The sequence below is a fragment of the Bombina bombina genome, chromosome 9 (assembly GCF_027579735.1).
Source record: "Bombina bombina isolate aBomBom1 chromosome 9, aBomBom1.pri, whole genome shotgun sequence".
In the NCBI taxonomy this organism is placed as follows: domain Eukaryota; kingdom Metazoa; phylum Chordata; class Amphibia; order Anura; family Bombinatoridae; genus Bombina; species Bombina bombina.
The window spans coordinates 5,860,085-5,887,569 of NC_069507.1; the positions used below are offsets into that span (position 1 = coordinate 5,860,085).

The following is a 27,485-nucleotide window of genomic DNA, read 5'->3' on the forward strand; positions in this document are numbered from 1 at the left end:
CTCTGGGTACAGTGATAGGATGAAGTCTCTGGGTACAGTGATAGGATGAAGTCTCTGGGTACAGTGATAGGATGAGGTCTCTGGGTACAGTGATAGGATGAGGTCTCTGGGTACAGTGATAGGATGAGGTCTCTGGGTACAGTGATAGGATGAGGTATCTGGGTACAGTGATAGGATGAGGTCTCTGGGTACAGTGATATGATGAGGTCTCTGGGTACAGTGATAGGATGAGGTCTCTGGGTACAGTGATAGGATGAGGTCTCTGGGTACAGTGATAGGATGAGGTCTCTGGGTACAGTGATATGATGAGGTCTCTGGGTACAGTGATAGGATGAGGTCTCTGGGTACAGTGATAGGATGAGGTCTCTGGGTACAGTGATAGGATGAGGTCTCTGGGTACAGTGATAGGATGAGGTCCGTACAGTGATAGGATGAGGTCTCTGGGTACAGTGATTTGATGAGGTCTCTGGGTACAGTGATTTGATGAGGTCTCTGGGTACAGTGATAGGATAAGGTCTCTGGGTATAGTGATATGATGAGGTCTATGGGTACAGTTATAGGATAAGGTCTCTGGGTAAAGTGATAGGACGATGTGTAAAACCAGGGTGTGTAGACTAGAATGTAATGTGTTGTCAGATAAGGGGGAGCCATAAGATGTGTAATACCAGGGTGGGTAGACTAGAATGTAATGTGTAGTCAGGTAAGGGGGAGTCATGAGATGTGTAATACCAGGGTGTGTAGACTAGAATGTAATGTGTAGTCAGGTAAGGGAGAGTCATGAGGTGTGTAATACCAGGGTGGGTAGACTAGAATGTAATAAGTAGTCAGATAAGGGGGATTCATGAGATGTGTAATACCTGGGTGGGTAGACTAGAATGTAATGTGTAGTCAGGTAAAGGGGAGTCATGAGATGTGTAATACCAGGGTGTGTAGACTAGAATGTAATGTGTAGTCAGGTAAGGGAGAGTCATGAGGTGTGTAATACCAGGGTGGGTAGACTAGAATGTAATGTGTAGTCAGGTAAGGGAGAGTCATGAGGTGTATAATACCAGGGTGGGTAGACTAGAATGTAATGTGTAGTCAGGTAAGGGGGAGTCATGAGATGTGTAATACCAGGGTGTGTAGACTAGAATGTAATGTGTAGTCAGGTAAGGGGGAGTCATGAGATGTGTAATACCAGGGTGTGTAGACTAGAATGTAATGTGTAGTCAGGTAAGGGGGAGTCATGAGATGTGTAATTCCAGGGTGGGTACACTAGAATGTAATATGTAGTCAGGTAAGGGGGAGTCATGAGATGTGTAATACCAGGGTGGGTAGACTAGAATGTAATGTGTAGTCAGGTAAGGGGGATTCATGAGATGTATAATACCAGGGTGGGTAGACTAGAATGTAATGTGTAGTCAGGTTAGGGGGAGCCATGAGATGTGTAATACCAGGGTGGATAGACTAGAATGTAATGTGTAGTCAGGTAAGGGGGAGTCATGAGATGTGTAATAACAGGTTGGGTAGACTAAAATGTAATGTGTAGTCAGGTAAGTGGGAGTCATGAGATGTGTAATACCAGGGTGTGTAGACTAGAATGTAATGTGTAGTCAGGTAAGGCGGAGCCATGAGATGTGTAATACCAGGGTGGGTAGACTAGAATGTAATGTGTAGTCAGGTTAGGGGGAGTCATGAGATGAGTAATACCAGGATGGGTAGACTAGAATGTAATGTGTAGTCAGGTAAGGGGGAGCCATGAGATGTGTAATACCAGGGTGGGTAGACTAGAATGTAATGTGTAGTCAGGTAAGGGGGAGTCATGAGATGTGTAATACCAGGGTGTGTACACTAGAATGTAATGTGTAGTCAGGTAAGGGGGAGTCATGAGGTCTGTAATACCAGGGTGGGTAGACTAGAATGTAATGTATAGTCAGGTAAGGGGGAGCCATGAGGTGTGTAATACCAGGGTGGGTAGACTAGAATGTAATGTGTAGTCAGGTAAGGGGGAGTCATGAGGTGTGTAATACCAGGGTGGGTAGACTAGAATGTAATGTGTAGTCAGGTAAGGGGGAGTCATGAGGTGTGCAATACCAGGGTGGGTAGACTAGAATGTAATGTGTAGTCAGGTAAGGGGGAGTCATGAGATGTGTAATACCAGGGTGAGTAGACTAGAATGTAATGTGTAGTCAGGTAAGGGGAATAATGAGATGTGTAATACCAGGGTGGGTAGACTAGAATGTAATGTGTAGTCAGGTAAGGGGAATAATGAGATGTGTAATACCGGGGTGGGTAGACTAGAATGTAATGTGTAGTCAGGTAAGGGGGAGTCATGAGATGTGTAATACCAGGGTGAGTAGACTAGAATGTAATGTGTAGTCAGGTAAGGGGAATAATGAGATGTGTAATACCAGGGTGGGTAGACTAGAATGTAATGTTTAGTCAGGTAAGGGGGAGTCATGAGATGTGTAATACCAGGGTGAGTAGACTAGAATGTAATGTGTAGTCAGGTAAGGGGAATAATGAGATGTGTAATACCAGGGTGGGTAGACTAGAATGTAATGTGTAGTCAGGTAAGGGGAATAATGAGATGTGTAATACCAGGGTGGGTAGACTAGAATGTAATGTGTAGTCAGGTAAGGGGGAGTCATGAGATGTGTAATACCAGGGTGAGTAGACTAGAATGTAATGTGTAGTTAGGTAAGGGGGAGTCATGAGATGAGTAATACCAGGGTGAGTAGACTAGAATGTAATGTGTAGTCAGGTAAGGGGAATAATGAGATGTGTAATACCAGGGTGGGTAGATTAGAATGTAATGTGTAGTCAGGTAAGGGGGAGTCATGAGATGTGTAATACCAGGGTGAGTAGACTAGAATGTAATGTGTAGTCAGGTAAGGGGAATAATGAGATGTGTAATACCAGGGTGGGTAGATTAGAATGTAATGTGTAATCAGGTAAGGGGGAGTCATGAGATGTGTAATACCAGGGTGTGTAGACTAGAATGTAAAGTGTAGTCAAGTAAGGGGGAGCCATGAGATGTGTAATACCAGGGTGGGTAGACTAGAATGTAATGTTTAGTCAGGTAAGGGGGAGCCATGAGATGTGTAATACCAAGGTGGGTAGACTAGAATGTAATGTGTGGTCAGTTAAGGGGGAGTCATGAGATGTGTAATACCAGGGTGTGTACACTAGAATGTAATATGTAGTCAGGTAAGGGGGAGTCATGAGATGTGTAATACCAGGGTGTGTACACTAGAATGTAATATGTAGTCAGGTAAGGGGGAGTCATGAGATGTGTAATACCAGGGTGGGTAGACTAGAATGTAATGTATAGTCAGGTAAGGGGGAGCCATGAGGTGTGTAATACCAGGGTGGGTAGACTAGAATGTAATGTGTAGTCAGGTAAGGGGGAGTCATGAGATGTGCAATACCAGGGTGGGTAGACTAGAATGTAATGTGTAGTCAGGTAAGGGGGAGTCATGAGATGTGTAATACCAGGGTGGGTAGACTAGAATGTAATGTGTAGTCAGGTAAGGGGGACCCATGAGCTGTGTAATACCAGGGTGTGTACATTAGAATGTAATGTATAGTCAGGTAAGGGGGAGCCATGAGCTGTGTAATACCAGGGTGGGTAGACTAGAATGTAATGTGTAGTCAGGTAAGGGGGAGTCATGAGATGTGCAATACCAGGGTGGGTAGACTAGAATGTAATGTGTAGTCAGCTAAGGGGGAGTCATGAGATGAGTAATACCATGGTGTGTAGACTATAATGTAATGTGTAGTCAGGTAAGGGGGAGTCATGAGATGTGTAATACCAGGGTGTGTAGACTAGAATGTAATGTGTAGTCAGGTAAGGGGGAGCCATGAGATGTGTAATACCAGGGTGGGTAGACTAGAATGTAATGTGTAGTCAGGTAAGGGGGAGCCATGAGATATAAAATACCAGGTTGGGTAGACTAGAATGTAATGTGTAGTCAGGTAAGGGGGAGCCATGAGATATAAAATACCAGGTTGGGTAGACTAGAATGTAATGTGTAGTCAGGTAAGGGGGAGCCATGAGATGTGTAATACCAGGGTGAGTAGACTAGAATGTAATGTGTAGTCAGGTAAGGGGGAGCCATGAGATATAAAATACCAGGTTGGGTAGACTAGAATGTAATGTGTAGTCAGGTAAGGGGGAGTCATGAGATGAGTAATACCAGGGTGAGTAGACTAGAATGTAATGTGTAGTCAGGTAAGGGGGAGCCATGAGATATAAAATACCAGGTTGGGTAGACTAGAATGTAATGTGTAGTCAGGTAAGGGGGAGTCATGAGATGAGTAATACCAGGTTGGGTAGACTAGAATGTAATGTGTAGTCAGGTAAGGGGGAGCCATGAGATATAAAATACCAGGTTGGGTAGACTAGAATGTAATGTGTAGTCAGGTAAGGGGGAGCCATGAGATATAAAATACCAGGTTGGGTAGACTAGAATGTAATGTGTAGTCAGGTAAGGGGGAGCCATGAGATATAAAATATCAGGTTGGGTAGACTAGAATCTAATGTGTAGTCAGGTAAGTGGGAGTCATGAGATGTGTAATACCAGGGTGTGTAGACTAGAATGTAATGTGTAGTCAGGTAAGAGGTAGTCATGAGATGTGTAATACCAGGGTGGGTAGACTAGAATGTAATGTGTAGTCAGGTAAGGGGGAGTCATGAGATATGTAATACCAAGGTGTGTATACTAGAATGTAATGTGTAGTCAGGTAAGAGGTAGTCATGAGATGTGTAATACCAGGGTGGGTAGACTAGAATGTAATGTGTAGTCAGGTAAGAGGTAGTCATGAGATGTGTAATACCAGGGTGGGTAGACTAGAATGTAATGTGTAGTCAGGTAAGTGGGAGTCATGAGATGAGTAATATCAGGGTGTGTAGACTAGAATGTAATGTGTAGTCAGGTAAGGGGGAGCCATGAGATGTGTAATACCAGGGCGTGTACACTAGAATGTAATGTGTAGTCAGGTAAGTGGGAGTCATGAGATGAGTAATATCAGGGTGAGTAAACTAGAATGTAAAGTGTAGTCAGGTAAGGGGCAGCAATGAGATGTGTAATACAAGGGGTGGGAAGACTAGAATGTAATGTGTAGTTAGGTAAGGGGAAGCCATTAGATGTATAATACCAGGGTGTGTACATTAGAATGTAATGTGTAGTCAGGTAAGTGGGAGTCATGAGATGTGTAATACCAGGGTGTGTAGACTAGAATGTAATGTGTAGTCAGGTAAGGTGGAGCAATGAGATGTGTAATACCAGGGTGAGTAGACTAGAATGTAATGTGTAGTCAGGTAAGGGGGAGTCATGAGATGTGTAATACCAGGGTGTGTAGACTAGAATGTAATGTATATTCAGGTAAGGCAGAGCCATGAGATGTGTAATACCAGGGTGTGTAGACTAGAATGTAATGTGTAGTCAGGTAAGGGGGGGCGGGAGTCATGAGGTGTGTAATACCAGGATGAGTAGACTAGAATGTAAAGTGTAGTCAGGTAAGACGGAACCATGAGATGTGTAAAACCAGGGTGTGTACACTAGAATGTAATGTGTAGTCAGGTAAGGGGGAGCAATGAGGTGTATAATACCAGGGTGGGTAGACTAGAATGTAATGTGTAGTCAGGTAAGGGGGAGTCATGAGATGTGTAATACCAGGGTGAGTAGACTAGAATGTAATGTGTAGTCACGTAAGGGGGAACAATGAGATGTGTAATACCAGGGTGTGTAGACTAGAATGTAATGTGTAGTCAGGTAAGGGGGAGTCATGAGATGTGTAATACCAGGGTGTGTAGACTAGAATGTAATGTGTAGTCAGGTAAGGGGGAATCATGAGATGTGTAATACCAGGGTGGGTAGACTAGAATGTAATGTATAGTCAGGTAAGGTGGAGCAATGAGATGTGTAATAACAGGGTGGGTAGACTAAAATGTAATGTATAGTCAGGTAAGGCAGAGCAATGAGATGTGTAATACCAGGGTAAGTAGACTAGAATGTAACGTGTAGTCAGATAATGGGGAGTCATGAGGTGTGTAACACCTGGGTGGGTAGACTAAAATGTAACAAGTAGTCAGGTAAGGGGGAGTCATGAGATGTGTAATACCAGGGTGTGTACACTAGAATGTAATGTGTAGTCAGGTAAGAGGGAGCCATGAGATGTGTAATACCAGGGTGGATAGACTAGAATGTAATGTGTAGTCAGGTAAGGGGGAGTCATGAGATGTATAATACCAGGGTGGGTAGACTAGAATGTAATGTGTAGTCAGGTAAGGGGGAGTCATGAGATGTATAATACCAGGGTGTGTAGACTAGAATGTAATGTGTAGTCAGGTAAGGGGGAGTCATGAGATGTGTAATGCCAGGGTGTGTAGACTAGAATGTAATGTGTAGTCAGGTAAGGGGGAGTCATGAGATGTGTAATACCAGGGTGTGTACATTAGAATGTAATGTGTAGTCAGGTAAGGGGGAGCCATGAGATGTGTAATGCCAGGGTGTGTAGACTAGAATGTAATGTGTAGTCAGGTAAGGGGGAGTCATGAGATGTGTAATACCAGGGTGGGTAGACTAGAATGTAATGTGTAGTCAGGTAAGGAGGAGCCATGAGATGTGTAATACCAGGGTGGGTAGACTAGAATGTAATGTGTAGTCAGGTAAGGGGGAGTCATGAGATGTGTAATACCAGGGTGTGTGCACTAGAATGTAATGTGTAGTCAGGTAAGGAGGAGCCATGAGATGTGTAATACCAGGGTGGGTAGACTAGAATGTAATGTGTAGTCAGGTAAGGGGGAGTCATGAGATGTGTAATACCAGGGTGTGTAGACTAGAATGTAATGTGTAGTCAGGTAAGGGGGAGTCATGAGGTGTGTAATACCAGGGTGGGTAGACTAGAATGTAATGTGTAGTTAGGTAAGGGGCAGCCATGAGATGTGTTATACCAGGGTGGGTAGTCTAGAATATAATGTGTAGTCAGGTAAGGGGGAGTCATGAGATGTGTAATACCAGGGTGGGTAGTCTAGAATATAATGTGTAGTCAGGTAAAGGGGAGCCATGAGATGTGTAATACAAGGGTGGGTAGACTAGAATGTAATGTTTAGTCAGGTAAGGGGGAGCCATGAGATGTGTAATACCAAGGTGGGTAGACTAGAATGTAATGTGTAGTCAGGTAAGGGGGAGTCATGAGATGTGTAATACCAGGGTGGGTAGACTAGAATGTAATGTGTAGTCAGGTAAGGGGGAGTCATGAGATGTGTAATACCTGGGTGGGTAGACTAGAATGTAATGTGTAGTCAGGTAAGGAGGAGCCATGAGATGTGTAATACCAGGGTGGGTAGACTAGAATGTAATGTGTAGTCAGGTAAGGGGGAGGCATGAGATGTGTAATACCAGGGTGTGTAGACTAGAATGTAATGTGTAGTCAGGTAAGGGGGAGTCATGAGGTGTGTAATACCAGGGTGGGTAGACTAGAATGTAATGTGTAGTTAGGTAAGGGGCAGCCATGAGATGTGTTATACCAGGGTGGGTAGTCTAGAATATAATGTGTAGTCAGGTAAGGGGGAGTCATGAGATGTGTAATACCAGGGTGGGTAGTCTAGAATATAATGTGTAGTCAGGTAAAGGGGAGCCATGAGATGTGTAATACCAGGGTGGGTAGACTAGAATGTAATGTTTAGTCAGGTAAGGGGGAGCCATGAGATGTGTAATACCAAGGTGGGTAGACTAGAATGTAATGTGTAGTCAGGTAAGGGGGAGTCATGAGATGTGTAATACCAGGGTGGGTAGACTAGAATGTAATGTGTAGTCAGGTAAGGGGGAGTCATGAGATGTGTAATACCTGGGTGGGTAGACTAGAATGTAATGTGTAGTCAGGTAAGGGGGAGCCATGAGATGTGTAATACCAGGGTGGGTAGACTAGAATGTAATGTGTAGTCAGGTAAGGGGAATAATGAGATGTGTAATACCAGGGTGGGTAGACTAGAATGTAATGTGTAGTCAGGTAAGGGGGAATCATGAGATGTGTAATACCAGGGTGGGTAGACTAGAATGTAATATGTAGTCAGGTAAGGGGGAATCATGAGATGTGTAATACCAGGGTGGGTAGACTAGAATGTAATGTGTAGTCAGGTAAGGGGGAGTCATGAGATGTGTAATACCAGGGTGGGTAGACTAGAATGTAATGTGTAGTTAGGTAAGTTGTAGTCATGAGATGTGTAATACCAGGGTGTGTACACTAGAATGTAATGTGTAGTCAGGTAAGGGGGAGTCATGAGGTCTGTAATACCAGGGTGGGTAGACTAGAATGTAATGTATAGTCAGGTAAGGGGGAGCCATGAGGTGTGTAATACCAGGGTGGGTAGACTAGAATGTAATGTGTAGTCAGGTAAGGGGGAGTCATGAGGTGTGTAATACCAGGGTGGGTAGACTAGAATGTAATATGTAGTCAGGTAAGGGGGAATCATGAGATGTGTAATACCAGGGTGGGTAGACTAGAATGTAATGTGTAGTCAGGTAAGGGGGAGTCATGAGATGTGTAATACCAGGGTGTGTACACTAGAATGTAATGTGTAGTCAGGTAAGGGGGAGTCATGAGGTGTGCAATACCAGGGTGGGTAGACTAGAATGTAATGTGTAGTCAGGTAAGGGGGAGCCATGAGATGTGTAATACCAGGGTGTGTAGACTAGAATGTAATGTGTAGTCAGGTAAGGTGGAGTCATGAGATGTGTAATACCAGGGTGAGTAGACTAGAATGTAATGTGTAGTCAGGTAAGGGGAATAATGAGATGTGTAATACCAGGGTGGGTAGACTAGAATGTAATGTGTAGTCAGGTAAGGGGAATAATGAGATGTGTAATAACAAGGTGGGTAGACTAGAATGTAATGTGTAGTCAGGTAAGGGGAATAATGAGATGTGTAATACCAGGGTGAGTAGACTAGAATGTAATGTGTAGTCAGGTAAGGGGAATAATGAGATGTGTAATACCAGGGTGGGTAGACTAGAATGTAATGTGTAGTCAGGTAAGGGGGAGTCATGAGATGTGTAATACCAGGGTGGGTAGACTAGAATGTAATGTGTAATCAGGTAAGGGGGAGTCATGAGATGTGTAATACCAGGGTGTGTAGACTAGAATGTAAAGTGTAGTCAAGTAAGGGGGAGCCATGAGATGTGTAATACCAGGGTGGGTAGACTAGAATGTAATGTTTAGTCAGGTAAGGGGGAGCCATGAGATGTGTAATACCAAGGTGGGTAGACTAGAATGTAATGTGTGGTCAGTTAAGGGGGAGTCATGAGATGTGTAATGCCAGGGTGGGTAGACTAGAATGTAATGTGTAGTCAGGTAAGGGGAATAATGAGATGTGTAATACCAGGGTGGGTAGACTAGAATGTAATGTGTAGTCAGGTAAGGGGGAGTCATGAGATGTGTAATACCAGGGTGGGTAGACTAGAATGTAATGTGTAATCAGGTAAGGGGGAGTCATGAGATGTGTAATACCAGGGTGTGTAGACTAGAATGTAAAGTGTAGTCAAGTAAGGGGGAGCCATGAGATGTGTAATACCAGGGTGGGTAGACTAGAATGTAATGTGTAGTCAGGTAAGGGGGAGCCATGAGATATAAAATACCAGGTTGGGTAGACTAGAATCTAATGTGTAGTCAGGTAAGTGGGAGTCATGAGATGTGTAATACCAGGGTGTGTAGACTAGAATGTAATGTGTAGTCAGGTAAGAGGTAGTCATGAGATGTGTAATACCAGGGTGGGTAGACTAGAATGTAATGTGTAGTCAGGTAAGGGGGAGTCATGAGATATGTAATACCAGGGTGTGTATACTAGAATGTAATGTGTAGTCAGGTAAGAGGTAGTCATGAGATGTGTAATACCAGGGTGGGTAGACTAGAATGTAATGTGTAGTCAGGTAAGAGGTAGTCATGAGATGTGTAATACCAGGGTGGGTAGACTAGAATGTAATGTGTAGTCAGGTAAGTGGGAGTCATGAGATGAGTAATATCAGGGTGTGTAGACTAGAATGTAATGTGTAGTCAGGTAAGGGGGAGCCATGAGATGTGTAATACCAGGGCGCGTACACTAGAATGTAATGTGTAGTCAGGTAAGTGGGAGTCATGAGATGAGTAATATCAGGGTGAGTAAACTAGAATGTAAAGTGTAGTCAGGTAAGGGGCAGCAATGAGATGTGTAATACAAGGGGTGGGAAGACTAGAATGTAATGTGTAGTTAGGTAAGGGGAAGCCATTAGATGTATAATACCAGGGTGTGTACATTAGAATGTAATGTGTAGTCAGGTAAGGTGGAGTCATGAGATGTGTAATACGAGGGTGTGTAGACTAGAATGTAATGTGTAATCAGGTAAGGGGGAGTCATGAGATGTGTAATACCAGGGTGTGTACACTAGAATGTAAAGTGTAGTCAAGTAAGGGGGAGCCATGAGATGTGTAATACCAGGGTGGGTAGACTAGAATGTAATGTTTAGTCAGGTAAGGGGGAGCCATGAGATGTGTAATACCAAGGTGGGTAGACTAGAATGTAATGTGTGGTCAGTTAAGGGGGAGTCATGAGATGTGTAATGCCAGGGTGGGTAGACTAGAATGTAATGTGTAGTTAGGTAAGTTGTAGTCATGAGATGTGTAATACCAGGGTGTGTACACTAGAATGTAATATGTAGTTAGGTAAGGGGGAGTCATGAGGTGTGTAATACCAGGGTGGGTAGACTAGAATGTAATGTATAGTCAGGTAAGGGGGAGCCATGAGGTGTGTAATACCAGGGTGGGTAGACTAGAATGTAATGTGTAGTCAGGTAAGGGGGAGTCATGAGGTGTGCAATACCAGGGTGGGTAGACTAGAATGTAATGTGTAGTCAGGTAAGGGGGAGTCATGAGATGTGCAATACCAGGGTGGGTAGACTAGAATGTAATGTGTAGTCAGGTAAGGGGGAGTCATGAGATGTGCAATACCAGGGTGGGTAGACTAGAATGTAATGTGTAGTCAGCTAAGGGGGAGTCATGAGATGAGTAATACCATGGTGTGTAGACTATAATGTAATGTGTAGTCAGGTAAGGGGGAGTCATGAGATGTGTAATACCAGGGTGTGTAGACTAGAATGTAATGTGTAGTCAGGTAAGGGGGAGCCATGAGATGTGTAATACCAGGATGGGTAGACTAGAATGTAATGTGTAGTCAGGTAAGGGGGAGCCATGAGATATAAAATACCAGGTTGGGTAGACTAGAATGTAATGTGTATGTTACGGTTACCCTTAGTCTCGCTGAGAGATGGACCGCTTAGTAGCCTGGATCCCTATTGCTAAAGAGGGGAGAAGCTGCTTTCCATAGTATTCTATATGAGTCTCGCAAATATAGAATAATCTCCCTTAGCTGCAGTACAGCTAGGATACCCTTCTGCCCACAAAAACGAGTCAACGCTGCGATTGAGGGTCAAAACAAGAACTCAGGACTGGGATGCCCAGCCTGCCTTTTATTAAGGTTACATGCACACAGGGCACTCCCAGGGGGAGAGGGGGGGAAGCACAAAATCCCCCATCACACATTTAGATAGAGAGCACTGTCCTTTGACAGGCCACAATAGGATTACAGTACTTAAGATAACAAGTTTACAAGTTCATCTTATCAATTAGCAGTCTGGCTCCAGAGGTGATTAGACAATAGTTTCTAAAAGCTGAAAAAAAAGAGTTAACTCTTTATGAAATGAAACTTGTTATGGTTTTCTTGGAGCCCTTCTTAGGCGCTGGCTTGCTGGTTCAGGCATTGCTGCTGGGAAATAAGCTTTTCACAACAAAATAACTAATGCTTCTGTAACATTGCTCCCTTTCTGTGGAACACTCTGGCAGACACGGTCTGACCCCTTTTCGGGGCAGACTAAGGCTGTCCAGACCGCTGGTTATGCGGGGCTGAGGTCGGTTTGTCTGGACAACCCGTCGGCGTTGCCATTCTGTTTCCCAGGTCTGTAAGTAATGGTGAAATTGAAGGTTTGCAACGATAAGCTCCAACGTAATAGCCTGCCGTTATCTCCAGAGACCCGGTTCAGCCACACCAACGGGTTATGGTCGGTGACCAGAGTGAACTCCTGACCATATAAATAGGGAGTCAATTTCTTTAATGCCCACACCAAAGCCAAACACTCCTTTTCGACCGCTGCATAGCTGACTTCGCGGGGCAGGAGCTTCCGGCTGATGTAGGCAACTGGATGCTCCCCTCCATCTTCGCCTACTTGGCTGAGGACGGCTCCCAGCCCGAACATGGAAGCATCGGTATGGACGATAAAACGTTTGTTAAGGGCTGGGGCCGCCAAGACAGGAGCGTTAATTAGAGCATTTTTGAGAGCCTGGAAAGCCGTTTCACAGTGGGGAGACCACAGGACCTGTCGAGGTAAGTTCTTCTTGGTCAAGTCAGTCAGGGGTTTGGCAAGTGTGCTGTAGTCTGGTACGAACCGTCTATAGTACCCTGCCGTGCCCAGGAAGGCTAGGACCTGAGTCTTAGTGATGGGGGTGGGCCAATTGGCGACAGCTTCTATTTTGGCCGGCTCTGGTCGCTGCTTTCCACACCCCACCCGGTGACCCAGGTACTGTACCTCGGCCATACCAAAGTGGCATTTTTCTGGCTTCAGAGTCAGGCCAGCAGCCCGGATCTGATCCAGAACCATTCCCACATGAGCTAAGTGGTCCTCCCAGGACTCACTGTGGATCGCTATGTCGTCCAGGTAGGCGCAAGCAAAACTCTGGAAGCCATCCAGGAGCCTATCCACCAAGCGCTGGAATGTAGCTGGGGCATTCTTCATCCCAAACGGCATTACCCTAAACTGATATAAGCCGAATGGGGTGACGAATGCCGACTTGGGGATAGCCTCCGGGGCCAGGGGAATCTGCCAGTAACCTTTGCAGAGGTCAATAGTGGTCAGGTAATTTCCCCTGGCTATACGATCGAGTAGCTCGTCTACCCTGGGCATAGGGTAAGCGTCCGTCACGGTATTTTCATTGAGCCTCCGATAGTCTACGCAGAACCGGGTGGTCCCATCTTTCTTGGGCACCAAGACAACTGGGGAGGCCCAGGGACTATCGGAGGGCTCAATTACCCTGAGCTGGAGCATCTCATCGATCTCCTTCTTCATTCCTGTCCTAACTGCTTCGGGGATTCGGTACGGAGCCTGGCGCAAGGGAGCTTGTCCCGGAGTATCTACCTGGTGGGTGGTTAAAGTAGTGTACCCTGGCTTCGGGGAGAAGGTGAGGTGTTTGGACTGGAGGAGTTGGTTGAGCTGCTCCCTTTCAGTGGGGCTAAGTCGGTCCCCTATCTGAACCTGAGCCACTATACCTGTGGGGAGGCTCTTTTCTAATAGGTAATGGTAAATGGGTAAATGGGTAAACTGTCGGGGTCTTCCTGAGGGGAACAACATATGGCCGTCACGTTCTCTGGTCGCTCAAAATATTCCTTGAGCATGTTTACATGGAATGTCTTTCTAAGATTGTTGTCGTGGCAGCTAGCTATCACATAAGTGGTGTCTCCCCTTTTCTCTACGATCTGGTAGGGACCCTGCCAGGACGCCTGCAATTTGTCTGTCTTCACCGGCTTAAGTACTAACACCTTTTGTCCTATGGTGAAGATTCTCTTTCGGGCCCCCCGATCGTACCATACTTTCTGTCTTCTCTGGGCCAACTGGAGATTAGCCCGCACGGATTTGGCTAATTGCTCCATTCGGTCCCTGAGTTCCAGCACGTATGGCACAATTGGGACACCGTCAGCCTCCATCTCTCCCTCCCAGTGCTCCCGGATCAGGTTTAGGGGTCCCCGTACCTTTCTTCCGTAGAGCAACTCGAAGGGAGAGAACCCTGTCGTTTCCTGGGGCACCTCCCGATAAGCAAATAGGAGGTGCGGCAGGAAGCGTTCCCAGTCTCGGTATTCCTGAGTGAACGTCTTGAGCATTTGCTTGAGGGTCCCATTGAACCTCTCACACAGCCCGTTCGTCTGGGGGTGGTATGGGGAGCTTAGGAGGGACTTAATTTTGCAAACCTGCCAGAGTTGTTGGGTCAATTCAGCCGTAAATTGGGTGCCTCGGTCGGATAGGATTTCTTTTGGAAATCCTACCCGGGAGAACACCTGTACTAGTGCATTCGCTACCGTATCCGCTTGTATGTTGGATAGGGCGACAGCCTCTGGGTACCTGGTAGCGTAGTCCACTACGGTAAGAATGTATCGCTTACCGGAGGGACTAGGGGTAGCCAGTGGTCCCACTAGGTCAATAGCAACCCGGCTGAAGGGTTCCTCTACAATGGGCATATTTACTAGCTGGGCTTTAGGGTGATCGCCTCGCCTTCCTACTCGTTGACACACATCGCAGGTGTTACAGTAAGTTCTAACGTCAGCGTGCACCCCTGGCCAAAAGAACGTGTGAGTAATGCGGTGTAGGGTACGGGTAACGGCTAGGTGGCCTGCTAAGGGGATGTCGTGGCCTATTTTGATGATTTCTTGACGGTATTTGTGGGGCACTACCAGCTGTCGCCTACGCTGTCCCCTTTTCTCTGTCCAGCGGTATAGTTTCCCTTTTTCCCATAAGAATGTTTCGTTATCTGCCCCGCCCCCTCCGGTCTCTGCTCGTTCCCGGTACTTTTGTAAGGTCGGGTCAGTCTTAGACTCTGCCTCGAAAGCATCTGGGGTGTCCCAGGGTATGGGGCCTAACCTGTCAGGCAAGGTCCGGGTAGGTCTTACCTGTGTCTCCCGCACTGGTGAAAGCTCTCGCTCCGTCCGGGCTTGGGCCCGTGTAGTCACTGGGTCCGCCTCGTTGTTGCATACTGGAGCATAGGCAGAAGTCATGGGGCCCAAATCGTTGCCCAGTAGTACTTCGGCAGGTAAATTATCCATTAGGCCCACGTTCACAGCCCCCTTTCCCGCTCCCCAATCAAGATGCACTTTAGCTGTTGGAATTTTGTACACATCCCCCCCCGCCACTCTAACGGCCACAGTCTGTCCGGATCGCTTGTGCTCTGGCACCAAATGACTCTGTACCAGCGTGATAGTAGCCCCTGTGTCTCGCAATCCCTCGGTAGATCGCCCCTCGAGCCATACCCTCTGCCGATGGTGCTGGCGGTTATCTGAGGCAGCATATACAGGGTCTGCCTCGTGAAGCGGCCCCACATATCCCTCCATAGGGGCCTCTTGGTTAACACAGAGGGCCCGGGCCGGACGATAGGACCCAGAGGGGTCATTGTAATTCCTGGGTGTCTGGTGCGTATTAAGGGGGCAGCTAGCCATGAAATGCCCTGGTTGCTTGCATCGGTGGCAAGTCGGTCTGGGACGCTCAGAGCTGTTATTGGGTGGTCCTGAGTGTCGGACGGGCCCTGTGGGCACCGGGGCTCGGAATTCAGCACGAGGGGGTGCACGGTAAACCTCTCTGGGTTCGACCCGTGCTGGAGCTCGGTAGTTCATGGGTTCGTGAAGACGGGAGTCATAATGTTCATCGGCCAATTTGGCTGCTTCTTCTAAGGTAGAAGGCCGCCTGTCTCGCAGCCATTCCTTCCCTTGCTGTTCCATGCCATTATAAAAATGTTCTAAGAGAAACAATTGTAAAATTTCCTCCCCAGTCACCGCTTTACTTCCGCTCAGCCAGTGATTTGCCGCTCTCCGCATTCGGTGCGCCCATTCCATATGGGTATCGTTAGGCTTCTTTTCCGTGCCCCGAAACTGTCGGCGATACGTGTCCGGAGTTACAGCGTACCGTCGCAACAGTGTCTCCTTAACTAGCTCATACTGTGTCACTTCCTCAGCACCCAGAGTACGAAAGGCTTCCAGGGCTCGCCCGGATAGTTTCCCAGACAATATCGTGGGCCACTCTCTGTTGGGAATCTGGTGCAGGGCACATTGCCTTTCGAAGTCCGCCAAATATTCATCAATCCCTGTCTCGCTCTCTAGGAAGGGTCGAAATGCCGCATAGGGTATCTTGGGCCTCCCAGCATTTTCGACAGGGATGATTACCTGCGGGGCTTCAGCATTGCGGTGTGCGTTCGCTAGGTTGAGTTCGTGGGCTCGAGTCTCTCGTATATCCTCGTCCGCCTCCGCCATCAACTGCTGTACCAATTCCATGGAGGGGTTCGGCCCGTATAATGAGAGCCTTTCCCGAACAATCCTGGTTTTTTCGTCACTAATCGTGGTCGGTGTTTCCGCCATTGTGAAGCTCTGATCCAGTTCGGTCAATTCTGCGATCAGCTCTCTCCTCGGCCGGTTGCTGGCGTACCCCCCTCTGCTTTCAAGTAAATCCTTTAGGGTTGTACGCTTCAATTTTTCGTAAGCGCTCTCCATCCGTTCTGTACCTCTCCTAGGAAATCCAGGAAAATCCCGCCGCTGCCGCCAAATGTTACGGTTACCCTTAGTCTCGCTGAGAGATGGACCGCTTAGTAGCCTGGATCCCTATTGCTAAAGAGGGGAGAAGCTGCTTTCCATAGTATTCTATATGAGTCTCGCAAATATAGAATAATCTCCCTTAGCTGCAGTACAGCTAGGATACCCTTCTGCCCACAAAAACGAGTCAACGCTGCGATTGAGGGTCAAAACAAGAACTCAGGACTGGGATGCCCAGCCTGCCTTTTATTAAGGTTACATGCACACAGGGCACTCCCAGGGGGAGAGGGGGGGAAGCACAAAATCCCCCATCACACATTTAGATAGAGAGCACTGTCCTTTGACAGGCCACAATAGGATTACAGTACTTAAGATAACAAGTTTACAAGTTCATCTTATCAATTAGCAGTCTGGCTCCAGAGGTGATTAGACAATAGTTTCTAAAAGCTGAAAAAAAAGAGTTAACTCTTTATGAAATGAAACTTGTTATGGTTTTCTTGGAGCCCTTCTTAGGCGCTGGCTTGCTGGTTCAGGCATTGCTGCTGGGAAATAAGCTTTTCACAACAAAATAACTAATGCTTCTGTAACAGTGTAGTCAGGTAAGGGGGAGCCATGAGATATAAAATACCAGGTTGGGTAGACTAGAATGTAATATGTAGTCAGGTAAGGGGGAGCCATGAGATGTGTAATACCAGGGTGGGTAGACTAGAATGTAATGTGTAGTCAGGTAAGGGGGAGCCATGAGATGTGTAATACCAGGGTGTGTAGACTAGAATGTAATGTGTAGTCAGGTAAGGGGGAGTCATGAGATGAGTAATACCAGGGTGAGTAGACTAGAATGTAATGTGTAGTCAGGTAAGGGGGAGTCATGAGATGAGTAATACCAGGGTGAGTAGACTAGAATGTAATGTGTAGTCAGGTAAGGGGGAGCCATGAGATATAAAATACCAGGTTGGGTAGACTAGAATGTAATGTGTAGTCAGGTAAGGGGGAGTCATGAGATGAGTAATACCAGGTTGGGTAGACTAGAATGTAATGTGTAGTCAGGTAAGGGGGAGACATGCGATATAAAATACCAGGTTGGGTAGACTAGAATGTAATGTGTAGTCAGGTAAGGGGGAGCCATGAGATATAAAATACCAGGTTGGGTAGACTAGAATGTAATGTGTAGTCAGGTAAGGGGGAGCCATGAGATATAAAATACCAGGTTGGGTAGACTAGAATCTAATGTGTAGTCAGGTAAGTGGGAGTCATGAGATGTGTAATACCAGGGTGTGTAGACTAGAATGTAATGTGTAGTCAGGTAAGAGGTAGTCATGAGATGTGTAATACCAGGGTGGGTAGACTAGAATGTAATGTGTAGTCAGGTAAGGGGGAGTCATGAGATATGTAATACCAGGGTGTGTATACTAGAATGTAATGTGTAGTCAGGTAAGAGGTAGTCATGAGATGTGTAATACCAGGGTGGGTAGACTAGAATGTAATGTGTAGTCAGGTAAGAGGTAGTCATGAGATGTGTAATACCAGGGTGGGTAGACTAGAATGTAATGTGTAGTCAGGTAAGTGGGAGTCATGAGATGAGTAATATCAGGGTGTGTAGACTAGAATGTAATGTGTAGTCAGGTAAGGGGGAGCCATGAGATGTGTAATACCAGGGCGTGTACACTAGAATGTAATGTGTAGTCAGGTAAGTGGGAGTCATGAGATGAGTAATATCAGGGTGCGTAAACTAGAATGTAAAGTGTAGTCAGGTAAGGGGCAGCAATGAGATGTGTAATACAAGGGGTGGGAAGACTAGAATGTAATGTGTAGTTAGGTAAGGGGAAGCCATTAGATGTATAATACCAGGGTGTGTACATTAGAATGTAATGTGTAGTCAGGTAAGGTGGAGCAATGAGATGTGTAATACCAGGGTGAGTAGTCTAGAATGTAATGTGTAGTCAGGTAAGGGGGAGTCATGAGATGTGTAATACCAGGGTGTGTAGACTAGAATGTAATGTATATTCAGGTAAGGCGGAGCCATGAGATGTGTAATACCAGGGTGTGTAGACTAGAATGTAATGTGTAGTCAGGGAAGGGGGGGCGGGAGTCATGAGGTGTGTAATACCAGGGTGAGTAGACTAGAATGTAATGTGTAGTCAGGTAAGACGGAACCATGAGATGTGTAAAACCAGGGTGTGTACACTAGAATGTAATGTGTAGTCAGGTAAGGGGGAGCAATGAGGTGTGTAATACCAGGGTGGGTAGACTAGAATGTAATGTGTAGTCAGGTAAGGGGGAGTCATGAGATGTGTAATACCAGGGTGAGTAGACTAGAATGTAATGTGTAGTCACGTAAGGGGGAACAATGAGATGTGTAATACTAGGATGTGTAGACTAGAATGTAATGTGTAGTCAGGTAAGGGGGAGTCATGAGATGTGTAATACCAGGGTGTGTAGACTAGAATGTAATGTGTAGTCAGGTAAGGGGGAATCATGAGATGTGTAATACCAGGGTGGGTAGACTAGAATGTAATGTATAGTCAGGTAAGGTGGAGCAATGAGATGTGTAATAACAGGGTGGGTAGACTAAAATGTAATGTATAGTCAGGTAAGGCGGAGCAATGAGATGTGTAATACCAGGGTAAGTAGACTAGAATGTAATGTGTAGTCAGATAATGGGGAGTCATGAGGTGTGTAACACCTGGGTGGGTAGACTAAAATGTAACAAGTAGTCAGGTAAGGGGGAGTCATGAGATGTGTAATACCAGGGTGTGTACACTAGAATGTAATGTTTAGTCAGGTAAGGGGGAGTCATGAGATGTATAATACCAGGGTGGGTAGACTAGAATGTAATGTGTAGTCAGGTAAGGGGGAGTCATGAGATGTATAATACCAAGGTGTGTAGACTAGAATGTAATGTGTAGTCAGGTAAGGGGGAGTCATGAGATGTGTAATACCAGGGTGTGTAGACTAGAATGTAAAGTGTTGTCAGGTAAGGGGCAGCCATGAGATGTGTAATACCAGGGTGTGTACATTAGAATGTAATGTGTAGTCAGGTAAGGGGGAATCATGAGGTGTGTAATACCAGGGTGGGTAGACTAGAATGTAATGTGTAGTTAGGTAAGGGGCAGCCATGAGATGTGTTATACCAGGATGGGTAGTCTAGAATATAATGTGTAGTCAGGTAAGGGGGAGTCATGAGATGTGTAATACCAGGGTGGGTAGTCTAGAATATAATGTGTAGTCAGGTAAAGGGGAGCCATGAGATGTGTAATACCAGGGTAGGTAGACTAGAATGTAATGTTTAGTCAGGTAAGGGGGAGCCATGAGATGTGTAATACCAGGGTGGGTAGACTAGAATGTAATGTTTAGTCAGGTAAGGGGGAGCCATGAGATGTGTAATACCAAGGTGGGTAGACTAGAATGTAATGTGTAGTCAGGTAAGGGGGAGTCATGAGATGTGTAATACCAGGGTGGGTAGACTAGAATGTAATGTGTAGTCAGGTAAGGGGGAGTCATGAGATGTGTAATACCTGGGTGGGTAGACTAGAATGTAATGTGTAGTTAGGTAAGTTGTAGTCATGAGATGTGTAATACCAGGGTGTGTACACTAGAATGTAATGTGTAGTCAGGTAAGGGGGAGTCATGAGGTGTGTAATACCAGGGTGGGTAGACTAGAATGTAATGTATAGTCAGGTAAGGGGGAGCCATGAGATGTGTAATACCAGGGTGGGTAGACTAGAATGTAATGTGTAGTCAGGTAAGGGGAATAATGAGATGTGTAATACCAGGGTGGGTAGACTAGAATGTAATGTGTAGTCAGGTAAGGGGGAATCATGAGATGTGTAATACCAGGGTGGGTAGACTAGAATGTAATATGTAGTCAGGTAAGGGGGAATCATGAGATGTGTAATACCAGGGTGGGTAGACTAGAATGTAATGTGTAGTCAGGTAAGGGGGAGTCATGAGATGTGTAATACCAGGGTGGGTAGACTAGAATGTAATGTGTAGTTAGGTAAGTTGTAGTCATGAGATGTGTAATACCAGGGTGTGTACACTAGAATGTAATGTGTAGTCAGGTAAGTGGGAGTCATAAGATGTGTAATACCAGGGTGTGTAGACTAGAATGTAATGTGTAGTCAGGTAAGGGGGAGTCATGAGATTTGTAATACCAGGATGGGTAGACTAGAATGTAATGTATAGTCAGGTAAGAGGGAGTCATGAGATGAGTAATACCGGGGTGTGTAGACTAGGGTGTAATGTATAGTCAGGTAAGGGGGAGCCATGAGATGTGTAATACCAGGGTGGGTAGACTAAAATGTAATGTATAGTCAGGTAAGGCGGAGCAATGAGATGTGTAATACCAGGGTAATTAGACTAGAATGTAATGTGTAGTCAGATAAGGGGGAGTCATGATGTGTGTAATACCTGGGTGGGTAGACTAGAATGTAACAAGTAGTCAGGTAAGGGGGAGTCATGAGATGTGTAATACCAGGGTGTGTAGACTAGAATGTAATGTTTAGTCAGGTAAGGGGGAGTCATGAGATGTGTAATACCAGGGTGGGTAGACTAGAATGTAATGTGTAGTCAGGTAAGGGGGGAGTCATGAGATGTGTAATACCAGGGTGGGTAGACTAGAATGTAATGTGTAGTCAGGTAAGGGGGAGTCATGAGATGTGTAATACCAGGGTGTGTACACTAGAATGTAATGTGTAGTTAGGTAAGGGGGAGTCATGAGATGTGTAATACCAGGGTGTGTAGACTAGAATGTAATATGTAGTCAGGTAAGTGGGAGTCATGAGATGTGTAATAACAGGGTGGGTAGACTATGCAGGACATTGTTCTCTGGTATTAACCTTTAGTATCCTGTTGGTACCGTAACACCTGGGTGGGAAGACTAGAATGTAATGTGTAGTCAGGTAAGGGGGAGTCATGAGACATGTAATACCAGGCTGTGTAGACTAGAATGTAATGTGTAGTCAGGATAGGGGGAGTCATGAGATGTGTAATACCAGGGTGAGTAGACTAGAATGTAATGTGTAGTCAGGTAAGGGGGAACAATGAGATGTGTAATACCAGGGTGTGTAGACTAGAATGTAATGTGTAGTCAGGTAAAGGGGAGTCATGAGATGTATAATACCAGGGTGGGTAGACTAGAATGTAATATGTAGTCAGGTAAGTGGGAGTCATGAGATGTGTAATAACAGGGTGGGTAGACTAGAATGTAATGTGTAGTCATGTAAGATGGAGTAATGAGATGTGTAATACCAGGGTGGGTAGACTAGAATGTAATGTGTAGTCAGGTAAGGGGAATAATGAGATGTGTAATACCAGGGTGTGTAGACTAGAATGTAATGTGTAGTCTGGTAAGGGGGAGTCATGAGATGTGTAATACCAGGGTGTGTACACTAGAATGTAATGTGTAGTCAGGTAAGGGGGAGTCATGGGATGTGTAATACCAGGGTGTGTAGACTAGAATGTAATGTGTAGTCAAGTAAAGGGGAGTCATGAGATGTGTAATACCAGGGTGTGTAGACTAGAATGTAAAGTGTTGTCGGGTAAGGGGTAGCCATGAGATGTGTAATACAAGGGGTGGGAAGACTAGAATGTAATGTGTAGTCAGGTAAGTGGGAGTCATGAGATGTATAATACCAGGGTGTGTAGACTAGAATGTAATGTGTAGTCAAGTAAGGGGTAGTCATGAGATGTGTAATACCAGGGTGTGTACACTAGAATGTAATGTGTAGTCAAGTAAGGGGGAGCCATGAGATGTGTTATTCCAGGGTGGGAAGACTAGAATGTAATGTGTAGTCAGGTAAGGGGGAGTCATGAGATGTGTAATACCAGGATGGGTAGACTAGAATGTAATGTGTAGTCAGGTAAGGGGGAGTCATGAGGTGTGTAATACCAGGATGGGTAGACTAGAATGTAATGTGTAGTCAGGTAAGGGGGAGCCATGTGATGTGTAATACCAGGGTGGGTAGACTAGAATGTAATGTGTAGTCAGGTAAGAGGGAGTCATGAGATGAGTAATACTGGGGTTTGTAGACTAGGGTGTAATGTATAGTCAGGTAAGGGGGAGCCATGAGATGTGTAATACCAGGGTGGGTAGACTAGAATGTAATGTATAGTCAGGTAAGGCGGAGCAATGAGATGTGTAATACCAGGGTGAGTAGACTAGAATGTAATGTTTAGTCAGATAACGGGGAGTCATGAGGTGTGTAATACCTGGGTTTGTAGACTAGAATGTAATGTGTAGTCAGGTAAGGGGGAGTCATGAGATGTGTAATACCAGGGTGTGTACACTAGAATGTAATGTGTAATCAGGAAAGAGGGAGTCATGAGATGTGTATGTGACAGACCCTGTGGTCAGAACTAAAAGAATTGACCTTGTGTAGCTTTGAGAAGCTGTTTTCTAAAAGACAGGTTTGCTGGCCTTAGCTATTGTGTACTGTCATTAATGTTAGTGATAAGCATTCCATTGTTTAATCACTCTCAGAGAGCAGACGCCTAAGTGATAACGAAAGCCAAGTGTGTCTTGTGTTTAAAGTGTTAAGTAATGTAATTCTATTGTATCATGTCAAAGGGTGTCTCCCCCTTTTATCTAATGTACAAGAGTCTTTCAACCCCCCCATCTGGGGTCAAACCTGTATAAATACTAGGCATAGCCTTTTAATAAATGATATTCTGTTTTAAACCTGAAATGTGGAGCCTGGTCTCATGTTGAGGGGGAAACTGATTGGGGTTGTGAATCGCTGATTCCCTATGCAGGACATTGTTCATCTGGTATTAACCCTTGGTATCTGGTTGGTACCGTAACAATTGGTGGCAAGCGACGGAATGAACCTTATCGCCCAGAAGAGCAACTACACAAGCCAGTAACCTCAGAAAGAGGGGGATTATTACAATACTGACTAAGATGGAAAGAGTACCAGGGACAGAAGGAACCAATGGGCCCAGCATAGCAGACAGAACCCCTGAAGAAGCAAGCTTTGATCGGGCGGTTAAAATAAGACTGGCACATTATGGCCTCAACCCATCTGCGGAAATTATCGACCGGGTCATAGCAGCTGTGGAGGCCAACCTTCTTCGCCAAAGCGGCGCTGCAGCAGCCCAAGTCACAGCAACCCGAGTGGAAAAGGGAAAAGTAAATTTTGCAGCTTTTAAAAACTTCCTGGAAACAGAAGGAGAGATTGATGGGTACCTTGCGGATTTTGAGAGGCAATGTGCACTACACAAGGTACCCGCAGAGGACTGGGTCACGATATTAGCCGGAAAATTATCCGGCCGGGCCAGAGAGGCTTTTCGGGCTATTCCAGATGAGGAAGTCGGGGATTATAATACTGTAAAAGAGGCTCTGCTCTCCAGGTATGCGGTTACACCGGAGGCATACCGGAGGCGGTTCAGAGACACTGTTAAATTAGCTGGAGATTCCTACCTTGAGTGGGCCTGTAAGGTGCACCGCACAGCAGCTCACTGGATAGCGGGGTGCCAAGCCGTGTCTGGGGAAGAGGTGCTGCAGCTATTCCTGTTGGAACATGGCTTCGACAAATTACCCGCAGGAGTTCGAGAGTGGGTTCGGGACCGTAAACCCTCCACCCTGCATGAAGCGGCTTGCTGGCAGATGAGTATACGAATGCCCGCAAACTGGACACTGCTACCACTAAGCCCCCTGCTAGAGTGGAGTACAGACCCCCAGTCACCCCAGCAGCTGCCAGTTACCAACCCCCGGCACACCGCTATACCACACGGCCTCTGGCCACGAACTACCCTCAGAGAGCCCGGTTCAATTTGCGGGGCTACTCACAACCGATTTGGTGCTTTGGATGTAAGCAACTAGGGCACAAAAGACCAGAGTGTCCCCTAAATGCAGCGAACCAAGCACAGTCCTGGAGAAGACCCGCCGGCGGAATCCCACGTAATCCTCAGCCTGTGGCCCGCTACGTAGAGGCTCAAGAATGCTGGGGCAGCCTACATGAAGCAGACCCTGTGCAAGCTGCCCACCGGAATAACCGGCAACTGGTTAAAGTGAATGGGAAGTAGGTCAGTGGTCTACGGGATACTGGTGCTACCATGACCTTGCTTCGAAAGAACTTGGTATCTGAGAAACAGCACACTGGAGACACTGTGGCTGTGAGGGTAGCAGGGGGCACTGTGTTCCGCCTACCTGTTGCCAGGGTACATTTGGATTGGGGAGTGGGCGCTAGACCTGTGAATGTGGGGGTCATGAAGGATTTACCCGCTGATGTTCTCCTTGGAAATAATTTGGCCCCCCTTGTTTCTGCCTACGCTCCTATGGGTCCCGCTGATGTTAACCCTGTGACTACCCGTGCCCAGATCCGTGCAGCAGAGACTGACCCACCTGCTGCTAAGCCCCAGGACGCTGAGCTCAGTAAATCTCTATCCGCTATTGATACGTGGAAGTCCCGTTACAATGCGCTGATGAAGGAGAAGAGGAGCGCAGAGGAAAAAGCACGTTTAGAACGTGAATCTCTGCTAGACAAGCTGCACCGACAGACTGCAGAAAACACCAGCTTGAGAGTGGGAACATGAAACCTTAAAGACAAACTTAGTGACACTGGAGGAGAAGCTGACGCTGGCTCATAGTGAGGTGCAGCAACTCAAGGGCACCCTATGTCAGTATGAAGGGATTGTGGATACCTATAAAGAGCAGGTACAGAAAACTCGTAAAGAAGCTGGTGGGATTTTGAAGGACTGTTTAGCCCTAGTTTGTATGGACAGGAATTTTCTCTCATAACGGGAATACAGATGGATTGTCCCGGCAAACTGACATGCCTACCACCTCCTAGTCCGGTCATCCCCAGGTTGACCCGCCAAAGGGTCAAGCCGGGTCTGCCGGAGTGTTCCACAAGGGGGGAGCTATGTGACGGACCCTGTGGTCAGAACTAAAAGAATTGACCTTGTGTAGCGTTGAGAAGCTGTTTTCTAAAAGACAGGTTTGCTGGCCTTAGCTATTGTGTACTGTCATTAATGTTAGTGATAAGCATTCCATTGTTTAATCACTCTCAGAGAGCAGACGCCTAAGTGATAACGAAAGCCAATTGTCTTGTGTTTAAAGTGTTAAGTAATGTAATTCTATTGTATCATGTCAAAGGGCGTCTTCCCCTTTTATCTAATGTACAAGAGTCTTTCAACCCCCCCCCATCTGGGGTCAAACCTGTATAAATACTAGGCATAGCCTTTTAATAAATGACATTCTGTTTTAAACCTGAAATGTGGAGCCTGGTCTCATGTTGAGGGGGAAACTGATTGGAGTTGTGAATTGCTGATTCCCTATGCAGGACATTGTTCTCTGGTATTAACCTTTAGTATCCTGTTGGTACCGTAACACCTGGGTGGGAAGACTAGAATGTAATGTGTAGTCAGGTAAGGGGGAGTCATGAGATGTGTAATACCAGGGTGTGTACACTAGAATGTAATGTGTAGTCAGGTAAGAGGGAGTCATGAGATGTGTAATACCAGGGTGGGTAGACTAGAATGTAATGTGTAGTCAGGTAAGGGGGGTCATGAGCAATGTTCCCTCTAATTTTTTTTCCGTGCGTGCAATTATTTTTTTCTGTGTGCAGGCTTGATACCGCTTGTGTGCGGCACTATATATATATATACACAAATTACATACATACATGTACAGTTTATCTGGGGGACTGTAAATGCCCAGTATGCATATATCAGCAAGTAATCACAGTATGCAAATACAACCAGGGCTGGCTCAAGACATTGTGCTACCTGGGTCCGATAATGAAATTACGCCCCCCTCCCCCCACCACTTAAAGGGATATGAAACCCAATTTTTTTTCTTTCATGATTCTGGTGTGATTTTAATAAACTTTCCATTATACTTCTATTTTCTAATTGTTTTTTTCTCTTGGTATCCTTTGTTCAAAAGGCCTAGGTAGGCCAAAGAGCTGCTGATTTGTAGTTGCACATATACGCCCCATAATATTGGCTCACCCGGTGTTCAGCTAGCTCCCAGCAGTGCATTGCTACTTCTTCAACAAAGGATACCAAGTAAATTAAGTAAATTAGACAAAAGAAGTAAATTGTATGTGTGTATATATATATATATATTACTATTAGACTGGCATGTCCTTTAAATAAAATCAAGCAATATTATTAATTCTGGCAAAAATAAAAGATGTGTTGCATGGGACAAAAGCAGAACATGTTTTAAAACAATAAATCAGGTAGATCAGTCAAAATTAATGAAGTAATTTCTTAAATCCTTAAACATAAGGCAAATAAACAACTGATCACAATATTTTACCCTTTATTTCTGATTATAGAATATTGCCCTAACACAGAGCAGCTCAGATGGGATCACACAGTTAAAAAAAAACTTTCAGAAGTGGTCTGAATATTGGACACCTTTTAAAGTTTTTACTGATTGTAATAATAGTATAGATTAAGCACTTTAAGGTGTACAATAATTTAAATGTTGGGAGTTACATGCATATAATAATGGTTAAGCCAGTTATATAAAATGTCAGATAAAAGGACAAAAATATAATATAAGAAGTAATCTAGTCCATCTATGACCCTAGGTCTGACCCCTGTCCTGACACTGTCAATGTAAGGTCTGTGCTCTGTCAGAAACATTATAGGATGTAAACTGACTCACAGAACAAGAGACAGGCTACCACTTCACTCACCTCTCTCTACCGTTGTGCAGGAGGGAAAGCCAGAAATGCCACATGATCACTCAGGAATGTGGTGGGTATGTAGTTGTAGCAGAAGAGGGGTTTGGCTTTTTATTATTATTGCCAAGTAGCAGCAGCTTAACCCTTCATGATGTAGCTCTCCTTTAGGAAGTCACACTAACACCCCCTCCCTCCCCCATCAATAGTTTACACTCGGCAGGGCTGTAACACTGTCAGGCTCCCTGCGTGAAATAAGAGACTGAGCACATATGAAAGAATAACATCTCTCTGTATAGCTTCCCTGCTCTATGTATACAGTGCTCTGAATTGTCAAAAAAGTAACACTTCTAAGCAGGTGTGAATAAACACTAATACCGGACCTGATTTAAACTCTATGCTCCTGTCAGCCCCTGTATAACTGACAGCAGTGGACCACTAAATAAACGATTACCTGATTTTTTAGTTTCTTTCAAAGATGCAGCCTTCTTCTCCACC

General features: G+C 45.5%; 1 protein-coding gene across 1 annotated transcript in view; it reads right to left on the minus strand.

Annotated features, from left to right (window-relative positions):
- Positions 1-27,139, minus strand: part of LOC128639732 (uncharacterized) — a 59,348-nt gene extending 32,209 nt beyond the window's left edge. Inside the window, exon 1 of the mRNA XM_053691848.1 lies at positions 27,003-27,139. The gene's annotated coding sequence lies outside the window, so the exon portion shown is untranslated. The remainder of the gene's footprint in view (positions 1-27,002) is intronic.
- Between the last annotated feature and the right edge of the window lie 346 nt (positions 27,140-27,485).